Source organism: Pinus tabuliformis, chromosome 6 (genome assembly GCF_031772625.1).
Source record: "Pinus tabuliformis cultivar Carrire ecotype Pingquan chromosome 6, CPIR1, whole genome shotgun sequence".
Lineage (NCBI taxonomy): Eukaryota > Viridiplantae > Streptophyta > Pinopsida > Pinales > Pinaceae > Pinus > Pinus tabuliformis.
In genome coordinates this window covers 158,656,473-158,671,850 of record NC_142292.1, presented here as the reverse complement: position 1 = coordinate 158,671,850, position 15,378 = coordinate 158,656,473, and the positions used below count along the sequence as shown (strand labels likewise).

At 34.2% G+C, this 15,378-nt stretch overlaps 1 non-coding gene across 1 annotated transcript; it reads right to left on the bottom strand.

Annotated features, from left to right (window-relative positions):
- Positions 1-93: 93 nt before the first annotated feature.
- On the bottom strand, positions 94-198 carry LOC149257864 (U6 spliceosomal RNA). Its single transcript, XR_016261268.1, has one exon. It is a non-coding gene; the product is annotated as a U6 spliceosomal RNA (small nuclear RNA).
- Positions 199-15,378: the final 15,180 nt, after the last annotated feature.

Below are 15,378 nucleotides of genomic sequence, written 5' to 3'. Positions count from 1 at the left end.
ACTAGACAAATGGGAGAAGGAAACACATGGGGCAAGGGTAGCTAGGGTTTAGCCACCATCCCCCCAATTACTCTAATAAAAAAACAACATTTAATAAATTTCGACCATTTCTCGATTTATTATTGTCTTCTTTGTTCAAGGACCATGCTAATATTCTTTGTATCTTTCAATTTTTATCAGATGTCTCACGAGGGACACGAATGAGGGACTTACCTGTCAAACATTATTAAAACATATAACATTTAGCTACCACACTGATAAATCACTAAAATGGGATTTATTTTATTTTATTTCAATTTTGGATTTTTATGAAGAACTTAAATGTTGAAAAGGATTTAAAACAATTGCAAGAATAAGTTTACAATGAAAATAAATTTATATGTATGGGACTTTTTTTTTTTCAATTATGATATTTTATAATTATAGTTTAGGAATATAGAAAGTTATAAATGAATTAAGGCTCTTACAAAATAAGAAAATTTAATGTCTCCACTTATCCACCAAATCCTATTGAGTATAGATTTTTTTTTTACAACTTCTTTAAACGACCTCCTTACCTGCTTCCTCTCTTGTATCGCAAGCTGCAAATGTCTAACCTTCCGGTCTTCACTTGAATTTCTGGTCAACTCCGAAACCCTTAAAGTCAAATAATCCAAAATCTTTGCAGATTATACAACAACCATTGCTCCCACTATGCCATTTGCAGATATGCATGATTTCAAGAGGCAATGGATGAGTCCCACTGAATCTTGTATACCTGCACGAGATGAGAAAATAACATGCTTCTTCTTGTTCTTATCCTTCTTGTTGTTGTTGAGTACACGAGACAAGGATTAGCCCATGAGAAATCCCTTCCTTTACCTCACATGTTCCGTCCTAAAATAATTGATCTCGCTTCTTAAACCTATCTCTGATTCCCCAACTTGGTATCTCACAGTGTGGCAAAACTTGATGAGAGCGCTAAAGAACTGGATATTCCTTTTGATTCTCTTAGATATATTTTCTAATGTATGGAGGGTATCAGTGTATCGACCTGCCCCTTCTCATTCAGTTAAAGTTGGAAGGTTTAACCATATTTTTACTCAAATACCTAGAATACATCAATTCACACTAGTCCACTCATCATCCATAAACATAAACCCTAAACCTAATTCGATAATTCAAACTGATCTACTTATAATATAATCAGAAATCCTGAACCTAATGTGATATCCAAACCATTTCTTAGAAAGACCAAGCATTTCCTGGAAAGAACATTGCAATATCCGATAAGAGGACTGCGATATGTTAATGAAGATATTTGCATGTCCACTAAGAAAAACACCATTCCTAATAGTTTCTAAGACAAAACTCGTTCATCAGCATTATGTTGGCATTTGTCATTTTCCTCTGCTCATGAAAATGATCTAAACAAATCTTGTTGCGTGAGCATTTGATATGATCCCTTAGGTCAAAAAAAATCAGTCTTTCCCACCCACTCTGATTGATTGTGTTTATTCGATTGAAGGGATTCGGTAATCATAGAATGTTTCATCTAAATATCCATCTCAGCAAGTGATTAAATTTTATTTACTCAGGAATTGATGGCTATATTTGAAGAAAATGGGTAGGGTAGTTATAAAGGGTTTTTTATTTGAAGACATGTATTTCTATATACTATAATTCTGGATTCTAATAAACATAGTATAAAGTATATTTGTTATATGTTTTGGAGGGTTTTTAACATATTTTTTGGTTTAATTTGCTTGAAACCTGAAAGCTATTTGTTGAAATAGTTGGAATCATAAGTTTGAGTTATGAGCTATCTACAATTCAAATGCAGTAGGGTTTCTCAGGCTATTGAATCCATATATGCATTTAAATAACACAAATCAAGATTTGAATCCATATATACAGTCAAAAAATCCATTTTAAACGACAAAAACCAAAATTTACGAAAAAAATATATAATGATTAGACAATTCCAAATGTTGAGAATGGAAATCCCTACCCATTAACTATATATAAACAAAAGTGAAACAAAAATTGTCAAATAAACATTAAAATATATTCAAGAACTTAAATTAATACAATCTCATGAAATACTAAAATATGATACATTGTTAGATAATTTGGATAATTACATGTGTTTAACTATTTTGATGAACTTTTAAGTGTGTATGTATATATATATATATATATATGAAATTATTACATCATAAAATATAAAATGAAATATTTGAAGTTAATTTAAAATATAGATATAAATTTTTGGTATACTAAATTAAAAAAAAAAATAGTAAATAAAATATTTAAAATAATATTCCACAATTATTATTAAAAAATAAATAATTTTTTAATTACCTTTATAAAGTAAAATTTTATTCTTATTAAAACATAAAAATAAAATAAAAAAATAATATGAAAAGTTTAGCAAAATAGAGATTACTATAGTATGCAAATATTACTTTTAGCTTACATTGACAAATTTTTAATTTAATTAGGAAAATAAGTCTTATTTGATACTAGTATCTTGAATCTCATATTACAAAAATAAACTAAATATTTTGTAACATAGATATCTGAGATTATTCTCAATAATGCAAATATCTATTCAATCGCTTATTAACAGATTGTTTCCTAGATCCTTATGGGATAACGACAATTTTTTACATAGAAAATATTGCTTCTTGTTTATCTCCTTCATGGTTTTGTCTATGGAGAAAAGTTGGGTGGACAGTAAGAGCTCTGAGCACAACATATGTTATGTTGTGTTATGTTTCCATCCATCTTACGCCTTGACATCTGCCTCATCAATGACTATCAATTTCATTGCCTCGACTTCAAATTCGCTTTGGAATTATCTCGGTTCGAACTCATAACCAAATATACAAAGGACCATTATACACTCCTTCGTATATATAAAATCTTAGGTGGAAACATGACACCCAATTCTTTTTATGATATTAAGATTGATTTAAAATCCATTGAATGTTGGCCAATTTACTTGAACTCCGTGTAGACCTCGAAATTTTTGAGGCAAGATATGAGGAAAGAAAGAACACACCCTACCACCTCGGCCATCTTTTCCTGAAGTAAGGAAGTGTAGTTCACCATGTATTCATAAGCATACCAGAGAGACTCTCAATCAATGATAGCTAGTGGAAGGAGGCTCTTACATGGTTGAAATTATGTAAGAGTGTAGTAGGTGTGTTGGCGGTGTTGGCATTATGACACAGGTTTGGTGCAATGACACAGGTGTTGTCCTTGATGGCAACTCACTTAGATGAAAGATCATAGATTAGGTTCACAGCATGAAGCAAAAATAGATATACGCAGGTTCCCCTTGACCAAGCTGCGTATACACATGGGTTCACTGACCAAAAGGTGCATATGCGTAGACATACACTTTCACGCAAGGGAAGGCGCGTACATGTTGGAGAACTTGGTTTGGTTCGTGGTATTTGGTCCATGGTATTGTGATCCATAGTATTGGTCAGAGGTATTTTGTCCGATGTGTTGATCGCAAGTGTTTGGTCCAGGGTATTGGTTCTAAGTGGTTTTGGACCATTGTATTGAGTAAGACCTAAGACTATAAAAGGAGGATGAGATCATTAGGAAAAGGCACTCAAGGATTGAATATCTAATGAAGAGCAAGATCTAGAACACTGGTCATTGGGTTATGGTGCATAGCTAGATCTGAATCAAGGAGGAACTTAAGCGCTTGAAGAAGGATAAGTTCTTTTGATGGGTCAAGATCTTAAGGCTTGGAGAGAAGTATCTTTGTGTGGTTTTGATCTTTTATAATTAGCATATGTCGTAATCTATAAATCTGATGATCTGGGTATAACTCATGTCTGAATAGTTGTAAAGGTTAAATCATCTTTTACAGATCTATACACAGGTTTAGTATAGCAAAGGCACGTATACACGCTCGTTTGGCATTTCAAAACAATGTATACACATGTTTTCCTTCATATAACAACGTATGAATGCAGGTTTGACACATTGAAGTAGCACACGTCTCATAAAATTTGTTTTAGCTACTGCTATTTGCTGTTGTAGTGTTCTGGGTTCTGGATTGGGTTCTGGTATATGTTATTGTATTTTGGTTACAACATTCAGAAAAGTGATTATTTGATTCAGTTTTGGTTGGTACAAAGGAGATTGGTTGATGTAAATATATTTGATGTTTGATTGATGTTATTGATGGATCTAGTCTGAAAATTTATGAAATGTGGTCCCTAGAAGAATAGAGAAGGTTGTAGCCTTCTGTAGGTCAGTACCTACATACTAGTAAACACATCAGCTAGTACAAGAGCTATGGGGGTTGTAGCTCCCTTCGAGGAAAAGCTGGAGAATGAGAGAAGGTTGTAGCCTTCTGCAGGTAAAAGCCTGCATACTGGTATAAGGCTGCACCAGTACAAAATTTGTAAAAATAAGTTTCTTATTAGAGAAAGATAGAGACGATTACCGCAGGTGGTTTTCACCCACATTGGTTTTCCTCCTTATAACTTGTGTTCATGTGTGTGATTGGCTATTCTGTTTACTGCATCTGATTACTAGTTATATGGTTTTGATACATAGATTAAAGATCAACTAACTAAATTATAAGTTTGCAACGTATACGTTGATTTCTCTAAACACAATTGCCTATACACGCAAGTTTCATGAATGGAAGTAGCGTATATAAATCTGTTTATGGAAATGAAATATTGTTAAATTGCTAATACTGATTCACCCCCCCTCTCAGTATTATTTCCAACAATTGGTATCAGAGCACGTCCTTCAGAAGAAGCTTGATCACTCGAAGGAAGATTTATCATCATGGGTAGCTACGAAAGAGAGGGATCCATTAGACCACCAATATTTGATGGGAGCAACTTCATCTATTGGAAGGTAAGAACCACAGCCTGTCTTCAATCTCTTGGAACAAATGTTTGGGAAATTGTGGAAGGAGGATATACATTTCCATCAGCAATTCCTACATATACGGTAGGTAAAATGCAATATGAAAAAAATGCCAGGGCTATTAATACACTATTGGGGAGTCTGTCACAATCAGAATTTGTCAAGGTTATGCAGCTCAAAACCGCCAAAGAAATATGGGACAAGATCGTTCTAAGCCATGAAGGAGACAATCAGGTAAAACGTGCAAAACTACAATCTCTTAGAATTCAATATGAAACTCTCAAAATGCACAATGATGAAAGTATAGTTCATTACTTTCTACGTATAGATGAGATTGTTAATCACATGAAAAACTTGGGTGAAGAGATAAAAGAAGTTACTTTAGTTGAAAATGTTTTAGGATCCTTGTCTTGTAAGTTTGAATCAAAAGTTTCTACCATAGAAGAAAAGTAGGATCTTCAGAGTATGACTATGACACAGCTGCAAGGAATCCTAACTGCTGTTGAAATGAGAAAAAGAGGTCCATCAGATATGAGAGAAGCTGCATTCAAAGCTTTAGGAAGAGAAGAGCTCAATTAATTAGGACACATTTCAAAAGTAGAGGAAGAAGCAAACTTTGTCAAAAACCTTCAATGAGGTTCTGGAAGATTCAGAGGTAAATTAACTTTCAAAGGCTTTGCTTGTGGAAGAGTCGATCATTATGCAGCCAAATGTCCTCATAAAGATAAGCTTGATAAAGGTAAGGAATCGGAAAAATGGAATAGAAAATAGAATGTAAGTAAGAAGAGCTACTATACACATGGAGATAGCGATGGTTTATCAAATAGTGATGAAGATGAATATGGTAATGATTATAGACTTTTGATGGCTTTTGAAGATGATGATTTCCTGGATGCTTTAGCTGAAGATGGTCTCTATGAAGAAATTTCTAAACTTAAAATCTATTTAGGAGAAAAGAGTATGATTATAGATACTTTGACATTCCAACTTGCTGAAAGGGAAAAACACAATGAAAAGTTAGAATGTGAAATTGTGGGTCTAAGAAAAGATATTGAGAAAACAAAAGCTCTCAATCTTAGATTTGCAAAAGGATCATAAGCTTTAGATGAAATTACCAAAGTGCAGTGTTCTCCTCTGATAAAGACGGGTCTTGGATATATTGAAGAAGCACCTCAAGCATAGAAGCCATCAACCTCCGAAAGCAATCTTGATGCAGCAAGGAGAAGTGAACAGGTTGAAAAACGTCAGCAAAGGCATAAAGCAAATATCAGGTAAATCAGGTTCAATCTACTTCAAGGATGAATAGAGCTATAACCAACCATAAGCATATCAGTCTTAATTTGCTTCAAGAATAAATGTCAATGGAAAATACAATCATTAAGTCAGTAGATTCGATAATCGCAGGAATTTCTTTAATGGCCAATGTTTTTCATGTCATAACTTTGGACACAAAGTTGCTCAATGTGTTGCTTACAAGACCATCATGACTAGAGAAGCACGAAATCAAAGGAATGTGACTGGGATCATAAAAAGGACCTACAATAACTTTTCTGCTCTTGAAAATGAAATATAATTCTCTATCTATAACAACATTGGTCATGAAGATTTTGAATGCAGGAGTAAATTTTGGCAAACATCTCAGAAGGAGCAAGCTTCATTGGGTCCCAAAACATGGAGAAAGAAAGAACCACAAATAGAAAGATGTGGAATAGTCTTGTATGCAGAAGGACAAGAAAATCAATGGTATATCGACAATGGATGCTCGAAACACATGACAGGTAATAAAGAAAAACTTCAGTCATATAATGCCTTTGAAAAGGAAAAGAAGGTCTCATTCGGTAATGACACTCCTACAGTCATAAAAGGTAAAGGCTCTGTTCTCTTAAAATAAAAGGTTAAAGATGGGAATGTTATGTATGTTGATGGTCTAAAGCATAACCTATTAAGTGTTAGTCAAATGTGTGATCAAGGTAATGAAGTAGTATTTCGATCAAATGGATGTGTTCTTCATGAGCTTGATATAGGAGAAACAGTGATCAAAGGTTTAAGAACTCCAAACAACTTGTTCATACTCAAGGGTGGACAACAACAGTGCTATCTAAGCAAAAATGATGAACATTGACTATGGCATAGAAGACTGGGGCATCTAAGCTTCCCTCATATAAGAAAAGCATGCAGAAAACAGGCGGTTCATGATCTTCCAGATATCTGCATTATAGAAAATACAATATGAAAATCATGTCAATTTGGTAAGAAAACCAAAAAACATTTCCCTCAAAAGGAAGGATTAGCTAGTAAGCCTCTTGAAATTGTTCATACTGACTTATGTGGACCATCAAGGAAAAGGTCACCTCGTGGAGAAGAATATTTTATATTGTTAATAGACGATTTTTCAAGAATGTGTTGGATAGGACTTCGAAAGCATAAAGATGAAGCATTTGAAAAGTTCAAATCCTTCAAAGCTTTAGTTGAAAATGAATCAAATCGCAAAACCAAATGTCTCGGATCAGATCAAGGAGGGAATTTACCTCGAATGAATTCTTCGACTTCTGTGAAGAACATGGAATAATAAGGGAATTCTCTACTGCAAGAAATCCTCAACAAAATGGAGTGGTAGAAAGGATGAGCAGAACTGTTCAACAAATGGCTCGTGCTATGCTAGATGAGTCTGGAACTTTTGCAACCTTATGGGGTGAAGCTACATTTGATGCCATCATTATTTTCAACAAAACAAACGTCCAGGTAAATAGCACTCAAACTCCACATGAACTTTGGTATGGTAAGACTCCTACTGTAAAATACTTCAAAGTTTTTGGAATAAAATGTTACATCAAAAGGACTGATGAAAAACTTGGCAAGTTTGAACCTAGAGCAGATGAAGGCATTCTCCTTGGTTACTCTTCCCGAAGTAAACGATATAAGTGTTATAATAAAAGACTTGGGAAAATTGTTGAAAGTACTAATGTTGTGGTTGATAAAGAAGGCAAAAATCTAAAGCAGGTAAAAACTAAAGATTATGAAGAAGATGAGGATTATCCTTCCACATCAAATCAGACTAATTCTGAAGAAGAAAGCAATGAGGCATCAGAAGAACAGATAAGGGTAGAAGAAAAAAGTCTATCCTGGTATGTTCCAAAGAATCATCTAGAGACTTAAATTTTGGGGCAGAAAGAGGTAGGTGTGCAGACAAGAAGAACTATTACAGAAGCTTCAAGCTATGTAGCATTGCTTTCCTCCGTCGAACCGCAAAATGTAAATGAAGCATGCAAAGATGAATGTTGGGTCAAGGCCATGAATGGAGAACTTGAGCAGATTGAAAAGAATATGTGGAAATTGGTTCCTAGACCTAATGATAAGAATGTCATAGGAACCAAATGGATATTCAAAAACAAGCTGAACGAAAATGGAGAAGTTATTAGAAACAAGGCTAGACTTGTTTGTAAAGGGTATGCTCAACAAGAAGGTATGGACTTTGAAGAAAATTTTTCACCTGTTGCTAGACTTGAAGCCATAAGAATGTTCCTTGCTCTGTCTAGCTTTCAGAAGTTCAAATTATATCAAATGGATGTGAAATTTGCCTTTCTTAATGGAGACCTAGAAGAAGAAGTATATATTGAGCAACTAGACGGATTCATCCTTGGAAATGATCCAAAGCTTGTAAGAAAACTCAAAAAGGCCCTCTATTGTCTAAACAAGCTCCAAGGGCCTGGTATTATCGTCTTGAAAAATACCTTCATCAACAAGGGTTTTCACAAGGATCAGCTGATAGCAATCTATATATAAAAATTGACAAAGATAAATTTCTAATACTTGTTGTGTATGTTGATGATATCATTTTTGGTAGCAATGAACAAGCCATGAGTCAAAACTTTGATTTGGTAATGCAGAAAGAATTTGAAATGTCCCTTCTTGGTGAGTTCACATATTTTCTTGGCTTACAAGTTCAACAAAATACAAATGGTATTTTTCTATCACAAACTAAGTACCTCAGGCAGATCTTGAAGAAATATGGCATGGAAGATTGTAAACTAGTATGTACCCCTATGGTAACAGGATGTAGCCTCAATGCAAATGATGAATCAGCAGTACATTAACCAACCTACAAATCCATGATTTGTAGTTTGCTCTATCTAACAGGTACCTAACCAGGCATCATGCATGTAGTGGGAATAGTTGGAAGATTCTAAGCCAATCGAAAGGAAACACACCTTCAGGCAGTCAAAAGGATTTTCAAATATCTTCAAGGAACACAAAACTTTGGTGTATGGTATCCTAGAGATACAGATCTTACACTTCATGCATATATAGATGCAGATTGGGTAGGAAGCATGGATGACAGAAAAAGAACTAATGGTGGTGCATTCTATATGGGTTCCAGATTAGTGTCCTGGTTCAGAAAGAAAAAAATTTCAATTGCGTTATCTATAGCTGAAGCAAAATATGTGGCTGTTGCATCTTGTTGCACACAACTTCTTTGAATGATGGAAACATTACAAGACATTCAGATCACATGTACTCCACCTTTCTCCATTCTATGTGATAATACAAGTGCAATCAGTTTTTCAAAGAATCCAGTCATGGATTCCAAGACCAAGCAGACACCTATCAAATATCATTTTCTCCGAGAACAAGTGCTTGAACAAAAACTCAAATTGGAGTATTTTCCCTCGAAGGAACAAGTTGCTAATATTTTCAACAAACCCCTACCCAGAGAGACATTTGAATACCTTAGACAGAAGCTGGGAGTAGTTGATGCATCATATTGCTATTGACACTTAACTGTTTCAGAGAACAATGGTTGTAGATGAGTTTCATGAAGCATATCCGCATACATGCGTCGGCTGTTGTGGATACAGTCGCGTATATGTTGATTTGAAGAATATCAGTGGGCTTGACTCAGGATGAAAAGAGTCTTATATGGGTCTGACAGTGATCATCTGGCACAGGTTCAAGGGGAGCATATACTTCTAATAATGCATTGTTGGAATTATTTTAAAAGATCTTGGTACAATTTCACAGTTGTTTATGATTCAGGTGGAACAGGTGCAAAGGGAGATCATGGTCACTGGTCTGGATGGTGATTGACAGATGCTGCTGATGGTAGTTGCTGATGACTCTTATAGTCTTGTTTTAGATATTTTGTCTCTATGTTATGTATATCTTTGATTATCAAGGTCATGTAACAACCTATTTTGTTTCCCCACTATGCTTGGGATGGATGATGTAATGTTATTATTTTATCATGTATAAACTTTTGGTGTATCCCCACTTGGTTGGGTGGATGAGTCAATCTTGGTATATCCCCACTTGGTTGGGAGATGGATGTATGTATGAGTCTTTGGGGGAGCATGAACAGAACATTTCAACATATCAGAGAATTTATCATGTACTTAGGGGGACCATAACCCTTTGTTGCTGATGACAAAGGGGGAGAGTGACTTGGGGTTGTCATCAAATCCAAAGGGTGAGATTTTTTGCATTATGACACAATATTGGTGCTATGACACAGGTGTTATCCTTGATGGCAACTCACTGAGATGACAGATCACAACTCAGGCTCATAGAATGAAGGAAAAAGAGATATACGCAGGTTCCCCTTGACCAAGCCGTGTATACACGCGGGTTCACTGACCAAAAGGTGTGTATGCATAAACATGCACTTTCACGCAAGGAAAGGTGAGTACATGTTGGAGAGCTTGGTTTTGGTCCATGGTATTTGGTCCATGGTATTATGATCCATAGTATTGGTCTGAGTTATCTTGTCTGACATGTTGACCCCAGGTATTTGGTCCAAGGTATTGGTTCTAAGTGGTTTTGGACCATGGTATTGAGTAAGGCCTAAGAATATAAAAGGAGGAGGAGATCATTAGGCGAAGGCACTCAAGGATTGAATATCTAATGAAGAGCAAGATCTAGAATACTGGTCATTGGGTTATGGTGCATAGTTGGATCTGAATCAAGGAGGAACCTAAGCGCTTGAAGACCGATAAGTTCTTTTGATGGGTCAAGATCTTAGGGCTTGGAGAGAAGTATCTTTGTGTGGTTTTGATCTTTTATAATTGGCGCATGTCATAATCTATAAATCTGATGATCTGAGTATAACTGATGTCTGAATAGTTGTAAAGTTAAATCATCTTTTACAGATCTGTACGCAGGTTCAGTATAGCAAAGGCACGTATACACGCTGGTTTGTCATTTCAAAATAGAGTATACACAGGTTTGCCTTCATATAACAGCTTATGAACGTAGGTTCGACACATTGAAGTAGCGTACATATCATAAAATATTTTGTAGCTACTGTTGTTTATTTTTGCAATGTTTTGGGTTCTGGATTGGGTTCTGGTTACTATTACTATATTCTAGTTACAGCATTCAGAAAAGTGATTATTTGATTCAGTTTGCGTTGGTAGAAAGGAGATTGGTTGATGCAGATATATTTGATGTTTGATTGATGTTATTGATGGATCCAATATGAAAATTTATGAAACGTGGTCCCTGGAAGAATGGAGAAGGTTGTAGCCTTCTGTAGGTAAGCACCTACGTACTACTAAACACATCAGCTACTACAAGAGCTAAGGAGGTTGTAGCTCCCCTCCACGAAAAGCTAGAGAACGAGAGAAGGTTGTAGCCTTCTGTAGGTAAAAGCCTGTGTACTGGTATAAGGCTGCACCAATACAAAATTTGTAAAAAGAAGTTTCTTATTAAAGAAAGATAGAGACTATTGCGGCAAGTGGTTTTCACCCACATTGGGTTTCCAACTTATAAATTTTGTTCATGTGTGTGATTGCCTATTCTGTTTACTGCATCTGATTACTGGTTATATGGTTCTGATACACAGATTAAAGATCAACTTACTAAATTATAAGTTTGCAAGGCATATCCTAGTTGCTCTAAACACAGTTGCATATACATGCAAGTTTCATTAATGGAAATAGCGTATATAATTCTATTAATGGAAATGAAATATTGTTAAATTGCTAATACTGGTTCACCCCCCTCTTAGTATTATTTCCAACAGGCGGGACGAGACCTCTGTATTCGTCCAGCTTTTGTCCCACTACTCAAGGATACTATAGGGAGGAAAATTCAAGGAAAAGAGGAGTATTCGAGGTACAGTGAAAGCATGGTGCAAGAAAAGGGGCCATGAAACATTGCAGTAGGGAACAGAGGCCACGAAAAACAGAGGAGGAGCATTCATGCCTAGGGTGGTAGGCCCATCTCATCCACCGGGGTGATAGGGAGGAGTCGTGGGCACAGGACAGTTGTGACCATCATTGATGAGGCCGCCCAGGCATACCATGAAAACAATCTGAACCTGGTAAAAATCTGATTGTAGGGTGGGAGGAGGAAATCCACCAGGCGAAGGAAGAATTTGAGAAGGAATAGGTCGAGTGACAGGACGTAGCATTGGACCCTGGTTATAGGAGGGGGAGAGTCACTCAATACTAGCAGAAGATTCATCTATTTTAGATGATGAAATGCATTATGGAAAAGATCATTGATCGACCTCCTTATGACCAGAATGCACAAGCCTATTCAGAACAACGTGAAGGCATATGGGGAAACTTAGAGAAGTCTGATCTCATGAGAATTCTGGAAAGGATACATTTTTGTCTATAATAGAAGAGCAAGTGACTAAGTCGAATTGAGAAACACATCCCGTGCATCCATCACTTGGACCTTCCTATATCCAATTTGATGGATCCTGCCCCTCTCCACTCAGACAATGAAGATCAATGAAAACTCATTCCATATTTTTTGAATTATTTTACATAAATATAGATGTATTTATAGTTATGTTTATAGTTATCTAGTACATAGGAAGAAAAAAGGCACTCAAGTATACATGGCTTGGTTGGACATTGCCAAAGTTTTGTGTTTATGGATGGCTTATTTTGCAGATAGGTGGTCAACAGACCTAGTTTCCCACTGGGTAGGATGAGGCCACCTAACTCATGGTTATATGGATGTAATATGCCCTATTTTAAAAAATTAATAGAAAGGAATCACCAAGCTTACAAGAAAAAAGCCACTGAACATTGAATATTACTTGCTTCAATACAGGGTAGAGTTAGAAGGCTTGTCTAATTACTTTAGATGCATAAGATTCCTCTATTTATTTTACGTTAAAAATATAGCACATATCAATATGTGTAAAGAAATATGTAACTTATACACAACACCTAGATCTATAGATATATCTCATGCAGTATCCCACAAGATCTCACTGGGTAGTCAAAACTTGCTGGGTAGAATTTTAGGCTTCAAAGATTATGTAGCTTCTAAGTTTCCTAGACATAGTTTCCATAGAAAAATGAATTATGTTGTTGTCGAGAGTACGTGGTATCATAATATGATAAGAAATTGAGAATTGAAAAGCAAGAAAAGATGAATGGAAACATTATTAGTGTGAGTATTCTACCTATAACCCGACTCTGCGGTGATATGAAACCCAAGGAAAATGGCTTGAAAGTTCTTATGATGAAATTCAAAGTACTTTTTCCAAACTCATTTTCAAGGCACTTAAAAAGGTTTTGATTTGAATTTGGAAATTGAATGTGAAGGCAATCATGGATATAGGAATTCTTCCAATAAGAAAGACTAACAATAGAAAAAAATATAAATGAAAATATTAGAACCCATCCTTTATCTTAGCACATCTATAGAAGCCTTTGGCCTTATGATTCATATTAAAGAAATAGGCTTTTAGTTACCTTAACAAAATAACAATCTTTCGTACAATTCAGTCAATTCAAAACTAGGGAAGACTATAACCATCCAATTATTAATATATGCTCATATATGCAATAAATAATATCAATTTATTTAATTAGATTACAAAATCTCATGAAAATTGGCAATCTCTGTGAAAATTGGTGAGTTCTCAAGGTGAGTGAATTTCATGGGAAGTATGGTACACATGTCAAAAACCCTGAAATAAGACGTACATATTTTTGAGCCAATGAAATATTATCATTTTTTTTTTAATTATAAAAAATACTCTCATTATTTATAAAGTTAAACATTATAACTTGACACAGTCAATTGAAAACTAATAGTGGTCAACATGCAACCTGGGCAAAGACTAATAGTTAATATTGAAAAAGTGATAAGATTGAGTCATTTTCCAATATATTCTTTACCCATAAAGAAACTAGGCTTCAACATTTTTTTTTTGAAGCTTACAAAAAAATATGAATTTCATTGTTTTATTAAATTGATTTTTGTTTACATTAAAAGCTTCAAATTTTATTAGCAATAGTTTAAAAATATTTAACCTTTTTTTTTTCTATATGGTTCATAGTCCTTGAAGATTGGTAACCACGTCCATGAAATAATTGTATCATATTAGGTAAACCTAGTAGAAAGGATCACTTTCTGACAGGTCAACTACGAAGCCTAGTCCCGAGAGTGTGGATTATGTGTACCACATAGATATATCGGAAAAGACCACTTCCTTGTCACTCAACCACAAAGCCTAACTTTAAAGATGTAGAGAAAATTAAACATGTGACCTGTCAATAAAAAATATACTTTAATAATAGAGATTGAAACAATTAAACTAACCATTAAAACTAATTTATATATATATAGAAAATAGAGTTAAAATTTAAAAAGTAAAAAAAGGAAAGACCACTTCCTTATTGCTGAACCACAAAATCTAACTTTAAAAATATGGAAAAAATTAAACATGTGACCTGTCAATAAAAAGTATACTTTAATAATAGAGACTGAAACAATTAAACTAACCACTAAAAACTAATTTAAATATATATATGAGAGAAAATAGAGTTCAAATTTAAAAACGGAAGTGTTGTGTCAGGTAAGTTACAATATCTACTTTTATCCCTATCCAATTTAACCAAAAAAATAAAGAGTTTATGTGACGTGAAATTAGTGGATGTATATGAAAGAGGATTAGTTTAAAATTGAAAACAAAGAACGCATCATCTACTGCATCTAACCATTAAGTTACATTAAACCATTAAGTAAGTTACATTAAATCTACCAAAAAAAATTCATCATTGCATCTCTGCTTTTAGTGTCAGTGTACTCTCTTTTCTTTTGTGTAAAAATTAGTTTAAAAAAAATAAATTGAAAATGATTTATCTTATTAAAAAATTAGTTAATAAAAAGTATTAATAGTTAAAATTTATTTTATTTTATAAAATAAATATAAAAATAAAAGTTGATTATATATAAATTTTTAATTCATAAAATTAACATAGAAAATATTAAACTAAGTAAACTGAATTAAAAGGAGGAAAACAAAAGAGGTGACATCCATTTTAACACCAAAATCTCAACTCTTTATTTTCATTTTTAGCTTTTTCATGTAATAATTTTTTGAAGTTTTTTTGGATGCTTATAATTAACCACTCTCGCTAATGCTAGGATGCATTGATAGTTATAAAGAATAAGTTTGGTATAGATATACAGCATATATAATATTTATTTTAATATTAGAAGTAGAGTTTATTAGAATAG